At 39.6% G+C, this 18,496-nt stretch overlaps 2 protein-coding genes across 2 annotated transcripts in view; one reads left to right on the top strand and one right to left on the bottom strand.

Annotated features, from left to right (window-relative positions):
- CUNH12orf71 (chromosome unknown C12orf71 homolog) overlaps positions 1–18,496 on the top strand; it is a 93,158-nt gene that overhangs the window by 4,943 nt on the left and 69,719 nt on the right. The gene's annotated exons all lie outside the window — the stretch shown is intronic.
- The window catches only part of PPFIBP1 (PPFIB scaffold protein 1), a 180,641-nt gene that overhangs the window by 92,526 nt on the left and 69,619 nt on the right, over positions 1–18,496 (bottom strand). Inside the window, exon 2 of the mRNA XM_090272961.1 lies at positions 12,699–12,791. The gene's annotated coding sequence lies outside the window, so the exon portion shown is untranslated. The remainder of the gene's footprint in view (positions 1–12,698; positions 12,792–18,496) is intronic.

The following is an 18,496-nucleotide window of genomic DNA, read 5'->3' as shown; positions in this document are numbered from 1 at the left end:
AAAATTAAACATCTTTTCATTATGAATTGCAAGTGGGAGAACTTATATTGCATGCAGGGTACTCTCTAATTTCAAGATGGATGGGTGGGTTTTATATTGCATTGCCTGAAGTCAATCTTGTCCTGCTACCCCCTAACACCCCAACAGAGAACAACACTGCTTTCAACAGTGAAATAAGATCCTCATCTGATAACACTGAGTCCCTGAGTGAGCCAGTCAGAAGCAGGGTAGTTATAAAAGCCTTAGGATAAATTCCCAAAAGGATTATAAGCCTAGACCAAGAAATCTCCCTACTAAACAATTTCTGTTTACCATCCCACCTTTCAAAAGAATTCCATGGTTTTGATGCCCGTTCGATCTCAATCTAATAAGCCTCAGAAAGAACTACTTCTAAGACTTTTTCAAATGAGAGGGCAAACATGATATATCTGTTCAGACTGTGGCTGTTGGATGAAAATTCATCTCATTATTACTGAATTCTCTTAGTGTAGAAGGAAATAAGAACAGCAATTTGTTTTTCCTCATCTGCATCAATATTTATTATTTTAAGTGCAAATCCCCAAAACTAAGCGAATATGCTCTTTTGCTTGCTCTCTTAACTCTCCTGTGTACACACTAAAAAAATAAAAGGGGACACTTTGCACATTTTAAATATTAACATATGTGTGGATAGTTGTTTTTATGTTTCATTCTCATTAACTCCTCTGCTACGTATCTTTGGGGCCTAAGGATTTTTTCCCAAACAGGGATGGGGATGAAAAGGAGAATATTTCTCCTGTAAAGTCACTTCAAAAATTTGGTGAGCAACCAATTGCAACCACCAACATAACTGATTCACATAAGGATCAAAAGTGAATGCTAAACCTACTGCATGAATGACTGACAGGTGGGGAACAAGAGATGCACATCGTCTCCAGGAATTATCCCACAGATTATTTATTAGTTATCAAGGAGATTAGGGACCTTTACAATGGAGAGGTCCAGTGAACACCAACTTAACCGTGTGATTAAAATTAGCCTACCAAGCATCATACCAGGTACCTTCTGATGAGAAGCAGTGTATTCTCACTAGCAATGTTTAACCTGCTAGGAAACCAAGTCAGAAACCCAGACTGAAAGGCACACTTCCAGACAACTATCTTAAAATTTTGAAACATGTTAATGTCACGAAATACCAAGGAAGAAAAAACAAGAAATGCAGGAAGATAAGACCATTCATAAAGGAGACTAAAGAGACATGACAACCAATGGTTATTTATAATTCTTGATTGAACCCTTGATCAAATCTACAAACTATGATAAAAGATATGTTTTAACAATTGGAAAGATCTAAATATGGGTTGTATATAAGATACTTCCAAATGGTCCATGAAAAAATAGAAAATAGAAAATGAGAAAGCAAAGGTGAGAAAACAATTAAGAAAAACTCCATTAAGTAGGAAATCCAGATCTCTATTATTAAAATAAAGTATTACATTTGCTATACTTATGTGATAGAAATATCTTTGAAATTTACATATTTAAAGCATGAACATTTTTACTCTAAATAAAACTTAGGTATTAATTTGATTTCTCGAGTGATATAAGCTGAGCAGTCCCTTAATCTGCATTCATTCATTTATCCTGGCACCTGTCTTTGGTTTCACCACTGGCTGCAAGGAATGTTCAGTTTCATGAGTTAATACATATTCATCCCATAAGTCCCTCTCACTGTAAAAACACAACTTGATCCACTTGCAAGCAGATTAGTATCTGGGCCTTCTTCAAAAACATTTCAGATTTTAGGAGTTTATTTAACTTTTGTTGAAATTTAAAAGAATCATGTTTGCCCAGTGGAAAGCTACGCTCTCTGCCCTCAAATAATCACAAATTTCAAGGCCTGGATATCTCATAGTTGACCTTCGAAAGGACTTCTTGGACATTTTCTGTTTCCCACAGTCAGGAAGAGTTTGCCACTTATAATAGCAATTCCTGCGAGTTATTCTGGCATTTCCTTTTGTTTTGAGCAGGGCCAGATTGCTCTGCTTCTTCCAGCCTAAGAGGCAGCATAAGTGTGAAGTCATCCATAGTGCAATGAACACACTGGAGGAAAAGAGGGTGATACTATATAGTCTTTATCACCCCTTTTTGGTGATTACCTCTTATATGATTAAAGATAGATTCACATTTTTTTTCTGAAACAAATGCACACATTCACATATACCAAACACTTCGCAAACAATTCAGAAAGTCCAAAGCCTCCATGAATCCTCTCATGAACCTTAGGCTCAGACCCCAAGTTCTCAAACAAGAACTCAAACCCCAGGTCTTCACTGACTTGCTGTGGACACTTGAAAAGTTACTTAACCTCTAGGCTTTCCATTTTATCTATAAAATGTTATACTACTAGTACTAACATCAAAGTACTATGATGAGGATTTAGTAAAAGTGCCTGACACATAAGTTCTTAAAATTTTTGCTGCTGCTAGTTGCTGTCGTGTACTTCCTTTGTTTTAAAAATCTGCCATGACTCTTCATGACTACAGAATTACGCCCAAGGAAACTACCATTAAATCTCTCTGTAAGAGGAACCTGATATACTTCTCCAGTCTTATTTAACAATGCTCCCCCGCAACCCTCACACTCCCCGCAGGACTTGGCTCCTGCTATTGCTCCCTGTTTGTTCCTACCTCAGTGCCTTTGCTTACACAGTTCCAGCTCCTTGAAATACTCCATCCATGTTATTCCTTCATTTTGCTCTGCTACCTACCTACTCCCAAAGGGCCCTTTTCAAGGCCCAGGTTAAATTCAAGCTCTTCTATAGAAATCAGCAAGCTGGAAATAATCTTACCTTCCTTTATGCTACCATTGCACTACCTGTAGTAAGTGCATATTTTATCCTGTTTTAAAGAAATGTGCTTCCATATCTTTCCCTCCTGCCAGACAAAAGCCCCTGTGTTCTTATCTTTTCATGCTCCAAAGCCCTTGGCCCAGTTTCGTATACATAGAAGCTCCATGGATAAACATTTGCTGAAACAAATGGTTAATCTGCAGGAAATAATTAAATAGATAATATCTGAAATTGAATGTCATTTCCTCTCATATAAAATTTAACTAGCTTCTATTTTAATTAAGTCTAGTCCCTGGATGTTTATATTGGGGGCCAGGGAACCTAGTGATTTACAACCCTTTTCATCTCATGGCGCACATAGACAAGTCGCTAAAATTCGGTGGCACACCAAAAAAAATATTTTTTGCCAATCTGACAAAAAAAAAAAAAAAAAAAAAGGTATAATTTTGATTCACTCACAGCAAACAGCTATTATTATGTTGGCTATTGTCTTTTTTTTTTTTTTTATTTGAAAATCTAAGGGAAAAAAGGTCAGTGCCCCTGACAAACAGTCAGGTATTGCATGTTTTATAAATTCTTGTGGCACACTGGTTGCAAGTCGCTGGTATAAGATGTTTCCTGAGTGGAAAAGCTCAGTTTTCTACAATACAAAGCTAATTAACAAAAGAACAGTCACATCTTTCTACTTATCTGTACTCAGAAACTGATATTCTATCCTTTTTTTTTTTAATTTAAAATAAACTTTTTAAGGCTTCACATTTCCAAATCCTCCAGATCATGTTTAGATTTATTCACAGGTTTAAATACATTTACTGACTAGTAACATGCCAGAGGCTGTGCACAAAGATGAGAATTATAGAGCCTTCCCTCGAAGAGCTCATACTTGTCGGAGAGATGGACCTCTCACCAGACACGGCACAGAAGCTGAGAAAGACCTGGAAGAAGGAGATGATAACACTGGCAAAGGCCCAAAGTCCTAAATGGTGTACTTGGGAAACAGTGTGAAAAGTCCAATTTAGCTTGAGCAGAGGGTGTCTTTCAGTGCAATGGTAAGAGACAGAAGTCTGAGGTGGAGAAATAGAACCAGATCAGTAAGGTGTTTTGATTTGTATCTTATGGGGAGAATGGAATTTTTGAAGCAAGACATTGAGATGACCAAATTCATGTTGTAGAGAGACAGTTCTAATAACAGCATTGTGGGAATAGAACAGAAGAGGAAAGAAGTTGGTAGCAGAAATATCAGAGAAAGAACAAATTTTAAACCAGGCTCCATGGCAAGATGGAAGAGTCAAATACTGTTCGAGCCCTTAAGTAGTTTTTTCAGTATGGTCGGTGCTCCTTTCTCAGACCCAGGTATGCTACTACCCCCGCCATGCTACACCACTCGACATGCTAACCACTGACATGAATGCTGGTCAGAAAATTACCTAAGCTGAAAAGATGCATCAGACTCTTAAGGTGCCCTGAAGTGGACTTTAAGGCATTATGAGCAAGTTTCTCCTTGCTCTTTCTTTCATTCATTTATTTAGTGTTCATTTACTCGCTGAGGTCCCACTGTGCTGGCCATTATTACCCTTCATACTGTTACAGAAACAGGGGAGTCCAAAAACAAACCCCAGAGTTTGCGGCTGGGAGATAGGGAAAAAGCAGCAGCTTTCAGGATGCCTTTGCATGCCTGGGGCTAGTGGCTGGAAACTTTGTTGCACAAAGATCCGCTTTGAAACTTCCAAGGCTCAGGAAGATGGGAGGGGTCTTGGACTGTGGGACGGTATGGAAGGAGCCTACAGAGCCTGCGGAGGGTTCTGTGAATGGTCAGAATGCTTTGCAACACCCACTGCGTCAGAGGACATAGTCAGGGATATTAAGCAGCTGCGGACATTTTAGTGGGCGCGTGCTCCCTCCATGTGGCTTGGAGGAGGGGGCCTCCAGGCTGCTGTAAGAGGCTCTTGCCATGCGGTTTTGAGAAGGAGAGGAGATCCACACGGTTTGCAGAAAGAAGGCAGTTTACAAGGAGGCTCAGAATCCAGGCGGTTCTGCATTGAGAGCTGGAGGGCACCACAGCACAGAAAGGACCTCCCAATCAGAATTGAGTGATTGTCAGCTGCTGATAAAGCTGAACTGTGCCTAGGAAGTAGGGAAACAGTGTTTCTGACTTTCCTAAGACTGGCCAAGTCTGGGAGGGGGAGGCAGAACTATGTACAAATAAACAATTCTTTTTCTTTTCACTAAACTCTGGTATTGAGAGTTATAATTCTGGCGGCGGGCAATCGGGCCCCTAACTTAAACAGCCCGTGGGTTGTTTCAATTGGAGAGCCCAGGGGTTCTGTTACAATACCAAGAACATGGGGATACACAATACATTGTTCCTATTCTCTAGACGTTCAAAGCCTGGCAGTGTTAACTGTCATCTGTTCAACAACAGGATTTACTAAATGGGCAAGTTCTCCTTGACGCTCTTTACTTTACAGGAGGTTGTTTAAAATGTGTTCTGGATATTGGTCACAACATCAACTTGTAACTCATTTTTACCTCAAATGATTAGTCTGCTACATGAATTACAGAGTTGAGTTGAGGGGGATTTCTGCCACAATAATTGGTATTATTTTATATTATACAGTAGATATCTGTGAATAGACCCACTCACTAAAATTTATTCGTAACCTTGAAATCAATATTAGGGGTGCTTTCGCAGTCATTCATGGACATATGCAGGGCAGCAAAAAATGTGAGCTGCCCGTGAGCATGGTCCCAGCTGAGGTCAAATAAGGTGATGCTCTGCCTTCTTGTTTCAGCTCAGCTTTCATACTATAAACAAGTGTCCTTGTTTTTCACATTTTTGTTCTTTCTGTTGGCGAGTTCAATGTTTAAAATGGCTCCCAAGCATATGGCTGAAGTGTTGTCTAGCACTCCTAAATGCAAGAAGGCTGTGATGTGCCTTATGGAGAAAATGCAAGTGTTAGATAAGCCTTGTTCAGGCATGAATTATAGTATGATGAGTTCACAGTCCATGAATCAATAATATTAAATAAGGGTGCCTTTAAACAGAAACAAGGTTATGTATTAAACAGTTGAGAAAATGTTGTGGCAGAAGCTCAAGGAACCTATGCCTGTGCGTCCACTAGGAACAACGATTCAGTATTCACTAATTCAGTATCCACGGAGACTTTACAGAAATGATGGCAAGAACTGACTGTATAACATCAGGTCAAGAGAGCAAAGAATCAGCCGTAAGACGCTCATTTTTTTTTTTTTTTTCCCAGCTCTATCTTCTGAGGATTCAGGAGGGCCACAGAGTGAGGAAACAGAAGTCACTTCTGGGTCCTGCAACACTCCAGTGGATTCAGTATTTTCTGTGCCTCTAGAATCACTCAGACCCAGTTTCACAAAGAAGAGTTTGCTGCTCTGCCACTTGCAAGGGGAGGGGTGGGGAGGGGTCAGCAGGCGGGGGTGCTGCGGGTCCATGTGAAGAGGGACTTTTGGGTGCTGCTATTTTCTCCTGGGAGAGGTCTCATGCTTGAAGGTTTGTTCCTTTGCTGAGGACCACGCAGTTCCCACTTGACACTTGGTTCGCCTCCCCCTGCAGCGCAGGAAGCCCGATCTGCTGCAAGGCCCTCTGAAAGGCGTGTTCTGTGCCAAACCTCATAGAAGGCCAGGTTAAACCATGAAGCCAAAGAGCCAACTCTTCTCAGCAAATTATCCATTCTTTAATCTCTAAATAGTGCCACATCATCCAAAACTTTTGAGAATGCCTCAGGAAACATGTTTCCCTTAGTCAGAGCTAACCTCCTCAACAGGAAACACCTTCAGACATCAGTGTGTTGGGAGCTGACTTCCTTGCTCTAGGAATTCCACGCACGAGAACCAGAAGCATCAATGGAGAGTTCCATTCCATCTTCTTGAGTTCCTCCCAAAATTGAGATTGTGTTTATTTGTTGAACAAAACAGTCATACAATTACAGACATATTGAAAAGCTTCCAAAAATGATGAGAAGCCAAGGAAAGGAGGAATAGCTAGCTAATCAAGGGCAAGAAAAGTTGGATCCAAAATAAATATAACACAAAATGCTCAGAATAGCCCAGAAAGACAGCTGATGACCTTTCTTCTAAAATCTCTTAATATCACAGTGTCAAAGAGCCTATGAATCTAAAGCCAAGCACATAATTACTATCATGAAGGTAAAGGAATAAAGCAAAAATATACATACAAATAAGAAATGTTGGTAATACAATGGTAACATGTTTTGGAATACAAACTGAAACACAGAAGACAAACACAATTATTGCACTATACTCAGGCCTCAGTCATTGGTGAGGGATTACCTCTCAGTTCAAGGACAGAATAGGCACAGGAAGCTGTCAAGGCTATTTCAAGCTCTGCAAACTACCACAATTCCTAAAGAGAGTACATATTATTTTTTTTCCTAAAGACTTCTTCCTGCTACAATGGCTACAGGTTGCCACACCCTCAATTTAAGTGTCCTCCTGGTTGAACCAGCTCTGGGCGGTGACTTGAGAAGGAGGGGACAGCACTGTGGTACACAAGGAACATAGAACACATCCTGGGGACCCAATCTCACGTCTTTGATTGTGATACACAAGCCTTGAGCACTGCTAAATAATTATTTAAGAACTACTGAAATCCCTTCTCCCACTTCTTCATTCCCAAACTGATGGAGAGTCTCAGCTAATTGACATTCTGGTGCCAGAATCCTGGTTACCCCAAAATACCATACTATTAAACCACAGATCCACTAAGTGAGAGTCAAAATTCCCTAAAACCCTCTCCCTCCTTCTTAAATTGCTGAGACTACATAACTAAGTGCCAGCAGAGATGCTAAGCCTCCTCATTAAAGGTATAAATTCATGGCTACTTGAGAGAAAAACACACCACCTGTCCAGTATAGAGGTGGTGTGTGCTCACACAAACACCCCCCACATATTTTGATTATTTATTTGCTAAATATGTAAGCATCTCCTTTCTCTCTGTCTGCAGTTACATGCTTGCATATCTGTAGAAAGGAGAAAAATAAATCAAAGTCACTGCCAGTTTCCTAAGAGGTGAGAACACAGACTACTAGCTTCAGCAGTCGTTAAACTCCATCCAGACTGTCCTGCACAAAAGAAACGTGTGCTTGAAAGACTCTAAAAGCAAAAGGACGTCTCCCTTCAATTGTAAAGGTAATCTTAGACATTTGGTAGGAGAGGATGAGATCACCCAAGGGAAAAAAGTGAAAAGAAAATCTTGTCTAAGTTTCATGATGAATACAAATTCATTTATGTATTGTCTCAATTTATAATAAACCAATAAAACCACCCATGTGACCCACAAATCTAAGTAAGACTGTCACCCCCAGGCAGTATTTTCAGAATTTTTAATATGAATTGCCTAGAATAATGTTTCATCCACAAGAGACAGTCAAGAAGAGGAAACTTCAGTTCCCCTAGAATAATTAAACTGATGAAGATTTCTAGAAGGGTAAGAAGAAAAGGGCACAAGGTGGAGCTTTTCTTTGGGGAGGACATTATCTCAGCAGCTATGAATCACTAGCTTAGAAGCCACTATAAGACCAGGTGCAGTGAAACATAGGCACACCTGAGTAATGACCAGCACAATCGCACGGCCTTCCTTGGCCTAATGAAGGGAAGGCAGCAATGAAGCCACGTAAGGTGTCCTGCCTCATTCTTGTACCTGCGTCCATTCAGCCTCAGAAGTGGTATTGCCAGGCAGCTCTCACCACCATCATCTGTGATCTCAAGAATCCCGAGCACATGGGAGAAGTTAAGGTGTTGCCTATACTCTGAGACAAATGATATATTTTTCTCTTTGCAAGCTGCCAGAACATCTAAATAACTGCGAGTACAAATATTCCCAAGATTTTGGTTTACTTTAATTATTTCCTCTGTGTATCAGCTTCATGCAGATACTCCTGGGTATAACATAGAGGTCAGAACTTAAAAGTCATTATTAAGTGATAACTCTACTTAGTATTTACTGTTACTTATTAACTCAATTTAATCCAATATTTAATTTTAATGCTAATTTTATTTTTTTAGAGATTTTTATTTATTTATTTTTAGAGAGAGGGGAAAGGAAGGGAAGAGAGGAAAAGAGAAATATCGGTGTGAGTGGGGTCGGTTGCCTGTCATACACTCCCAAACTGGGGATCGAACCCGCAACCCAGGCATGTGTCCTGACCAGGAATTGAACCAGTGACCTTTCGCTTTGCGGGACAATGCTCAACCCACTGAGCCACACAGGTCAGGGCTCAAAGCTAATTTTAACATACGCTTTGCAATAAGTATTTTCTTCAACATCTGGAATGATAAAACAGAGTCCAGTTTTATTTGGGACACTGCCAACTGTGTAACTGCAATGTGGGGACTGAGAATTTAAATAAAGACATGAGATGAGGCCAAAGACAGCTTTCGTAATTCAGCTATGCCATTCTCATATATAAAAACGCAATGTCTTGTATATTTATTTATGTAGTTTATATATAAATATACTCATCCTTTAATGAATAGAGCAAGAGCATTAGAGATGAATAAAGTAAACATCGGTGTGGAAATGAATTTATATGTACTCACACAGCCTTAAATCAGTCACAACGGTGTGGTCATTTGGGTTTTTCCCTGTGTGGACAGCAATTATTTTGTGAATTTAGGACTTATCTTAAAACTATTCCTTCCCCCTGCTATCATAAGTACCAAAATCTGCTCTCACCAAGAAGTTTTGCCTTGAGACAAAAACCTGTGAAAGAATCTAGCATTTAGAAAAACACAAATACATGCAAAACTCAGCATTCCATTTAGAGCATTCACAGAATCCTCCTCTGCAGTCAAAGTCCCCACCCAGGTTAACTTCCTGAGTTTACCTATGAGGGAACTGAAGCCCCGGATAAGCTATATACATGACATTCCACAGCTAATTAATGGAGAAGCCGGAGCCAGAATGTCACAGTCTTGGGTCAAATGTTCTCTTTGACTCAAGTCCGCCTCAGTTTCCTTTTTAGATTACAAGGCTATTCACTTATTAGTTCATAATTTCTTTGAGAGCAGCATCAAGCTTAACCTACACCATACACCCGAACAGCTAACTCAGAATTTGCTATCAGGAGGCAAGAGCTCACCAGCCACAGTCAATTGGAATGGCTGTGGTCTGTAGAGAATCACCCACCGAGCCTCTCACCAAAGTCTCCTGGAAAACAAGGACACTTGTTTGCAAAATGCCTGGTCATTTTCCTCTGTCCAAATGACTCGACCTTCCCACGAACCTCAGCTCCCCTGGCCTTTCCTTCAACTGACAGAGTAAAGCAGTTCCAAAACCCCAGAGTGTCTTCACTGACTCACTCTGGGGAGGGACATGCCAGGGACACAAGAACAATTACTTCCTTCATCTTTGCTCTGAGCTTCAGCTTAAGGCGAGGCAAGTAAACTCATGTATTTTTAAGACATAATTTGAAAATTCCTTTAAAGCATCAGATACAGAGCTAAACAGGTTTTAACAGTAGTAAGATAAGACAAATAATACGAATAACGGCCATTTTTAGTGCTACTGCCACAGCTAACAGAATTGCAGTAAACTGTCACAGCAGACCTGTAACGTGGGCATATTAAAATCTGAAGCTGACCCAGAGGGATCACGGGAGACGGTGACAGTGCAGCAACGATCTGAAAGCAGAACAGTGTCCTAGCAAAGCACACAGGCTCATATCCCATATTTGTGTAAAAAAACACATTCCGTCCTAGCTTAGCAATTTTATTAAGTTCCTTCTTGGTTTCAGGATTCATCCTTTAGGTACTGGTTTTACAAAGCTCCCTTAAAACAAAAGTTAAACTTAACAAGTTTGTTTAGAAAATGCCTTGAGAGCTCTTTCTGAGATCCAGCCTGACTGCTTGGATTGTTTATTATTTCTCTATTCATTTTCTTAGACTCTTCAGGTCTTACAAATTGATTTTTCCTCTGGGTTGTCACTTTTCCAGGCTCTTGCTCTGACTCATTTCTAAGGGAGACCAGACACCTCTTTCTTCTGGGTCTATCTTCACTTCCTCTCTATAGTCCCTTCTTGAATCCAGCGCTCTTCTCTGCCAGGGGAGCAAGCCTTACCATATCACATGCATATCAGTGAAGGCTTCCACCTGGCCAAATGCCCAAAGTGGTCTATGAAAACATCTTCCTCTCTTCCGAGCCCACTTAGAACATCCCATTGAAGCAGACAAATCACCTGGCTCCATAAAATCAACCTGTCTGCTTTCACAGATGTTGACCTCAGCATCACTCCCCAGAGCTACACAATCTAAGTTTCTGACAGGTCCCTGAACAAACAAATTATAATCATCACCAAAAGATATGCCAAAAAATATTCAATGGAGCACTATTTGTAATACATCCAAACTGGAAAACTACCTAAATATCCAGCAACTGTAAAAGAGGTGGATACCTGAATAATATAATAGCAAGGAAAATGAAAAAAAACTAAACTATATGTAATATCCTAGACGAGGTCCACAAACATAATGAGGAAATTCAGCTAGACACAAAAGAATATATACTGTATGATTTTATTTACATAAGCTTTAAAAACAGCAGAACTAATCTATCAGTGTGGCATTCAAAATGAGGAAGCAGGTTACTCCTGGGGGCATTAGGAGAGGAGGGTTCTGGATGCTGGCAATTTTCTGCCACTCTGGGTGCTGTTACACAGGTGTGTCTATCCGCTTTGTCACAGTTATTCCAATAACGATCTGTGCTCTTTCCTCTGTGTATCAGATACTTCAATAAAAAGTTCACCGAAAGAGACTCTGGAGAACATCTGGTCTGCTCTCCTTGGTTGACAGAAGAGTATGTAACTGTTTCCCATGGAGGTTAATTAAACATCTCAAGGACACAGGAAATTCAAGGAAAAGCTGGGACTGAACATTAGATCTCTTAACTCCCTATCCAGGTACCAAAGCTATGTCTCAAATGTGGGAGGATGTTTCTCAAATTTCATTCCTTGTTGTGACTACAGCCCAGATTTCAAAGGACTAGGATCACATTCTTCCTAAGAACACAGCCTAGAAATTTCAAGTCTCCTACCGACTGATGTGCCAGAAAAAGCTTCAAACACTGTTTAAGATACAGCAAATCAGAAAGTCAGACAGCATGTGCTCACACCCTATGTTCTGCCTCTTACTAGCTGTGTGACCACCAATCAGCACGCACCTTACCTCTCCTGAATCTCAGTATTCTTATCTAGAGCCCTGAATTATTAACTCCTACTGTGCAAGGTCGGCAGGAGGATAACATAAGGTCACAGTGTCAGCACCCAGCAATATGGCAAGCACTCAGAAAAAATAGTCGTTGAAGGAAAATTAAACTGAATTAGTCAAGTGCTTGTCACTTAGAACATGCTCAAAAAAATTATTATTATTATTATTATTATTACTGAGCAAGAGAAACAGGGAGAAAAGGTGTTAATAAACTTATATGAAAACACATTTTTCTACAGGGTCGTTAATGGGTGAACTAACGATTCTCACTGGCTTAGGCGGGGCACTGAAATGGTCTGAATAAAGAGCAATAGAGGATTTGAAGGGACAGCGGTGCTTTTTACATGCAACCAGGTCTGTGTTTTCCTTCTGTGTCAAAATATGATTTGCTCATTGACTGCCACAACATGCCTGAATTCTACAGCCATCTGTGTTAGTCACATTGGTTTTAGAATTAAAATTTTAAAGAGGGGGGTGGGTCATAAATCCTCATAGACATAATGAGTAGACTGACTTTACTACTGGGAAAAAAATTTACACACCAATTATACAGAAAGGTAATTGCAGGCTTTAAAGATGTCAGAAATGAACAATGGTGAAGAGCGAGTTTACTTACATTAAAAAGACAGGTTTAATACTGATATTTTTCTTCAGCTCTTCAAATCTTGCATGTACTTATTAGCAAACTGATCCATAAAGTTCTTTAATGCTGAAAAGAAACAAATTTAGGAAAGGTAAATTAAAACTATGTCAAGTCATAGCACACCGGAAAAAAGTACAATCTGTAGATGGTAAGTTGTTGTATACACAAAGAACATCAAACTAGAAAACACGTGTAATTAATTTTTTTAAAAAATGTGTCAAGGACCAATAGGTTTAACTGGTTAACTTCCTTCCACTGAATCTCCCTGTCACTTCTTCCTCCCCATCCTCACTCTTCCTTCTTTCTCCTCACCCAGCCCTCCCTCCCTCTCACTCTTCCTCACTTCCTCAAGTGACTGGACAACCTCAATATCCCTTGGAGCCTGAGTTTCTGCGGAAACCACCATCATTAATTTTTATAGCCCAAAGTACCTGATACATGTTTGTTATTCTATGAATGTTTGTTGAATAAATAAACAAGTTTATTTAGTTACGATTTTTAAAATGAATAAGCTTATTATTTTCTTGTCCAACAAGAATATGTAAATAGAAAAAATAAAAACATTTAAAAAAAATAATATGTAGGCAATATGTAGAACTATAATACAGTTTTTTAGACTTGTGTTTTTGATTGATTCCTTTATCTCTTTTAAATACATACACTTAGAATAAAAGTCCCAATAGTATCTACATGGACATGTAGATTCCCACCATCACAGTCATAAAATATATTTTGGTAGTAAAGGGATATTTAGAAACTGCAAGGTCCTTCTGAGGCACACACTCTTCAAATATCTCAGAACTACCTCCATCTAAATGAGAAAGCAAAGTATCTCCAAGTTAAATACTAGAAATACTACCTCATATGTGCTTTTTAAACATATATCTAGTCAGGGGCCAGTCCCAGACAAAAGTATGAAGTAGGAGTGTAGCATCTGCCTTCTTCTATCTGCACCTTTGAGGAGTTGGGGACTCCAGATGTTTAATTAAGTGGGGAAAAAATGGTATCGGCTCCAAAGTTCCAACAACTTGATGGATAGCCTTCCTGAGGACATTTTCATTTAAAAAAAAAAAAAAAAGCTTCAGAAAGCAGGTGCTTAACACCAAAATAAAACGAATTACTGACAGTGGAATTTCAGGCATGACTGGAGGATAGCGATTGTCTTGAAGGAATTTCTCAACTTAGTCTCACATCTGTCCATTCAGCCGCCCCTAAAGCTGGCTTCATATATAACCTATATACAGGGGTGAGCAAAAGTAGGTGTATAGTTGCAATATAAATAAATAATACAATAACTAATAAATAATATAAGAATGAACTCTGTTTTGTGTACTCACAACCATAAACTTACTTTTACCCATCCCTGTATACACACCAATCTAGTTAAATTTTAAGCAATTTATGATGCATACACAGGCAAGCCTGATTTTAAGATTAGCTTGTGCTCCAGAAGTAAAGTTCTATTAATCATCAGTTTTCAAAGTGAGTGTCTAGACACCCTGTCCCATAGGAGCTTCTGAGAACGGAGGTAGGAGCGAGCAGATGTGTGGCAGTGGGCAGAGCAACTTCACCTTTATTCATCTCTTTTATAATTTGATCCAAAACTTGCTTAGAGAAGAGGTTATTTGAGCTGCTAATATAAGGGTTGAAACTAAATGGTGATTACATTAAGGCAAGTGCAGAAAAATCCCAATGAGTTCTAGCACAGTGATCCACAGGTGATCTAGCAGAGTAATCACACCAAAATCCAACCACCATCCCTAACAGAGCCTTTATGGGAAAACGTGCATTCCAGGTTGGGTCCCAGAACACAGGTCAGCCTGGGTCCAAGCAGGCAGGAGCCAAGCCTTCTCTTCCTTCCTACCCAGTGCCTTTGTCTCCTGCTCTGGGGCCAACAGCAGAAGGTGGGTTGCTTCCATGAGGACTGAAACAACAGTGAGGGGATGAGAATAAGGTGGGAGAGCCTGTGGACATTCCCAAGGTGGGGAGCTAGGGGCCCCAGTAGGGAGCAAGACACAGTGGGTCCCTTCCCCAGACCCTGCCCCAATCCCCGTGAGCCTCCTTGCTAGAAATTACATGTGCAAGGTTGAGATCCTTCACATACATCCAGGCCTCTTGGGAATGAGGAAAGTCAATGGCACCTTTACAAAGGAGAAAATAATATATATCTATGTTCTGTAGGACCCAATTCAGAACAACATGGGAAATTGGAAAACAATTTTTTTAGAAGAGTATTCTAAGAAAGTATTGCCTGAATTTGCTCCAGAGGAATTCATTTCACTAAGAGGCACTGGTATATCCACCCCTCTTCCAGCACAAAGCTCCGATTATTTGACCCAACCAGGACTGAATACATAAAAACATTTATAAACATAAGCCACTAGATTTTTTGACTTTCCATCGTAAGCCATGTTTAAGTAAGTCAAAGATGTCCTTTGTTATACAGTTTTGATCAAATGCAAGAGACTTTAGTCATTTCCTCAGCAACAGACGTAAGATGTAAATACGAAGCAACCGACACACCAGCCAGTCACAAAAAGACTCACTGACAAGTTTAATATAAAAACAAGAACACATTATTAAACTGAAAAATAAGCCATAAAAAAAATCCAAACCCATGCAAACAACATTCTTCGCAGAAAAACCCATAGTGTAATGACAAAGAGAATTACACATAGCTTTTTATTTGACTCACAATCTTTTCCTATACGGAGTTTTCAAAAACAAAAACAAAAGCCAGTCTGTATTTGTGTTCAATTAATAAAACAAACCCTTAACATCTTGCCCAAACCTCAGATGGCAAATTCCAACAAAATCCTCCAAACAATTACAGAAATGACTTCTGTATATCCCTTTGCGATGGAAAACACACTTACTACTATTCCTTATTTTGTAAATCCCTTTGATATTCTAAAGCATGACCATCCTCACTGAGAGTAATACGTTAGACATAACCATTAGAAAGTGAAGTTACTGTCTACAATACTAATGCCAGATTTCATAACTTAAAACTAAACCAAAATCCAATGTTTCTGGCAGGTATGACAGAAGCATCTAAAGCAGGAGTCTGAACACAGGGCAAATATGGCCTGACACCTGTTTTTATAAATAAAGTTTTATTGGAACACAGCCATGCCCATTCACTTACATATTGTCTACAGCTGCTTTTGCAATGACAGGGTTCAACAGCTGCAACAGAGACTGTAGGACTCCAAAAGTATAAAATATTTATTATCTGACCCTTTAAGAAAAAAGTTTGCTGATCTCTGGTCTAGGAAACAGCTAATGAGTGAACTAAATCTTGAAATAAGAAACACTAATCCTGGCTTAGTCATCTTGCTAGATAACCACTTAAGTCATTTAATCTTTGACTACTTTAATTTTCTCATTTATAATACAATAATAGATAATATTTACTGGGAACTTATGTACCAGGCACTAATCTAAGGGCTTTACTTTTAGTAAATTAGCAACGAAGTCATTCATTCAATTCTGGCTGAAACCCTGTGAGGAAAGTAAATGATTATCCCCAGCTTACAGATCAGGAAACTGAGGCAGAGGGGTTAAATAACTTGACCAAGGCCACATTAAGTGAAAAAAATCAGGATCAGAACCCAGGCAACCTGGGTCCAGAGCTGGTAATATTCATCTCTGTGCTATACTGATAATAATTTTAATTTTATAAAAGTACAGATAATAAATCTTAAAAGGTGTGCTAGTTAAAAATGTTAAAGACAGTAAAGGACACCTCTGAAAGGATTAACGTAAGATACCTAAAATAAGCCCTGACCCAGGTAGCTTAGTTGGTTAGGTGTCATCCCACAAAGCAAACGGTTGCCTGTTCGATTCCCAGTCAGGGCACATGCTCGGGTTGCAGGTTCAGTCCCTGGTCAAGGAGTGTGAGAGGGGCAACTAATCAATGTTCGTCTCTCAGATAGATGTTTCTCTCCCTCTCCTTCTCCCTCCCTTCCTCTCTCTCCAAAAATAAAATAAATGAAATCTTTAAAAATTAAAAATAAAAAAAAACTAAAATAAGACTGTAAATGGACTTCCATAGATTTTTAAGACCCTTCAGAATTCTAATAGTAGAGCTAACCTTGAAGTATTGGGAATATAAAAGCCCACAACACTTTATTTTTTACCACAAGTAATTTAAAAAATCAAACTACCTGACCAATGTCTATCTTCCCTTGGTGAGTAATGCCTCTCTGGGCAGCTCTGCCCATCAGAAAGCTTTCAGGATACAAGTTTACTAGAAGGACCTTAAATCTTCCAAACCGGTTCCCATCTAGTCTTATCCTCTGCCTAGTTTCCATCTGGGAAAAGGCTGAGCAAACACCAACAGAAGTTACAGAAAGACTTTTCACAGCTTGGCACGAAGAGCTCTATCCAGATAGCAAATGTCACACGGCTCAGGAAGATGTCTGAGTGCTGAATCATCCCCACTTCCTGATGTTCTTCAGGATGTTTGGAGGAAATGTGTCACCTGAATATGACCTGGTGTTCTTTTGGACTAAAAGATAGGTGTATAGGATCCAAATAAAATAAGGGGAAAATACACTGCTAGATTTGTCACCACCAATTTCACGTTTAGATAGAGATGGTTTTAACCATTTTTTTCAATCAGGCTAGTCTTTAATTGGCTTTCAGTGTCTACAGCGTAAAGTCCAAGTCCTTGAGCTTAACGTTTAAGACCCTCCTCATCCTACCCCTTACCTACTTTTCCAGTCTTACCTCCTTCTGTTTTTAGTCTTTCGTGTAACAAGGATGGCCTGTTTGTTCTTCAGCCCATGATATCTGCTCTTGCCTCTCAGAACAGACTTATTCTGTACTCCCCTATTTTCCCTTTTACTACCAACCACACATCTGGTGAGGTGGCCACATCGCTGTGCTAATTATTGTGGGGTACAATTTGTATTTTCTGGGAGGACTGGATTCTCACAGTCCAGCAGGGAAACGGGTACACAAAAGACTACACTAAAGCTTTCACAGTAAAGATTCAAAGTAGTGCAGGACTTTGAGTAGGGGATCTAAAAAGACTTTAGAGGGAAGTCATCACTGAGTTGGACTTTTAAAAGCGGGGAAAGAGAGAGCTTAAGTTTACAAAACTGTAGGGTAACCAGAGAGGAAAAAGTTTATATAAGAAACTTCAAAAGCCAACAGACCTGGGTCCAAAATCCTGGCTCCCTTTGACTAGAAATAGGAATTGCGGGAGTTACAACCAAATTATTAGTTAGGCTCTGCCTACCAGGCTGAAAACTGTATTTGTAGCCAGTTTCCATGTCTCGTTCAAATAACAAAGCCTTTCCTACCGCGCCCCTACATGGTCTTCCCCTTCTCTCACTGCCAACAGCGCTTAGTAATTCAACCCATTCATTCATTGGGGCATTTAATCACATATGGATTTTCACTGTTTAAATAGTCTACAAGTATGTTTGGCCTCCTCAATAAGACTTTGTTATCAAAGAATAGATTCTTTCAAATAGACCCTTTACACTGTCAAATTTTAGGTTCGGGGCTTTGACAAGTAGTGCTAGTTTAGCTAAGAAGCAAATTTAAATTATGAGGTTGGGCTGTTGACTAGTTACACAATACCCAGCCAACCATAAACACCTGGATTCCAACATAGCTTTGTTTTCTGCCTGGTCCATTAACTCAGACGAACTGACTTAAAACTTCCCTCTTTGTCCAATGGTCAGGAAAAAAGCCAATTGGCTAGGGCTAGTGATAGAAGGAAAGATGAAGTTAAACAGATGCAAGAATGTGATGGC

Source organism: Furipterus horrens, unplaced genomic scaffold, assembly GCF_987537825.1.
Source record: "Furipterus horrens unplaced genomic scaffold, mFurHor1.1.pri manual_scaffold_4, whole genome shotgun sequence".
NCBI lineage: Eukaryota > Metazoa > Chordata > Mammalia > Chiroptera > Furipteridae > Furipterus > Furipterus horrens.
The sequence above is the reverse complement of the archived record's forward strand: the minus strand, read 5'-3'. Positions and strand labels throughout refer to the sequence as shown.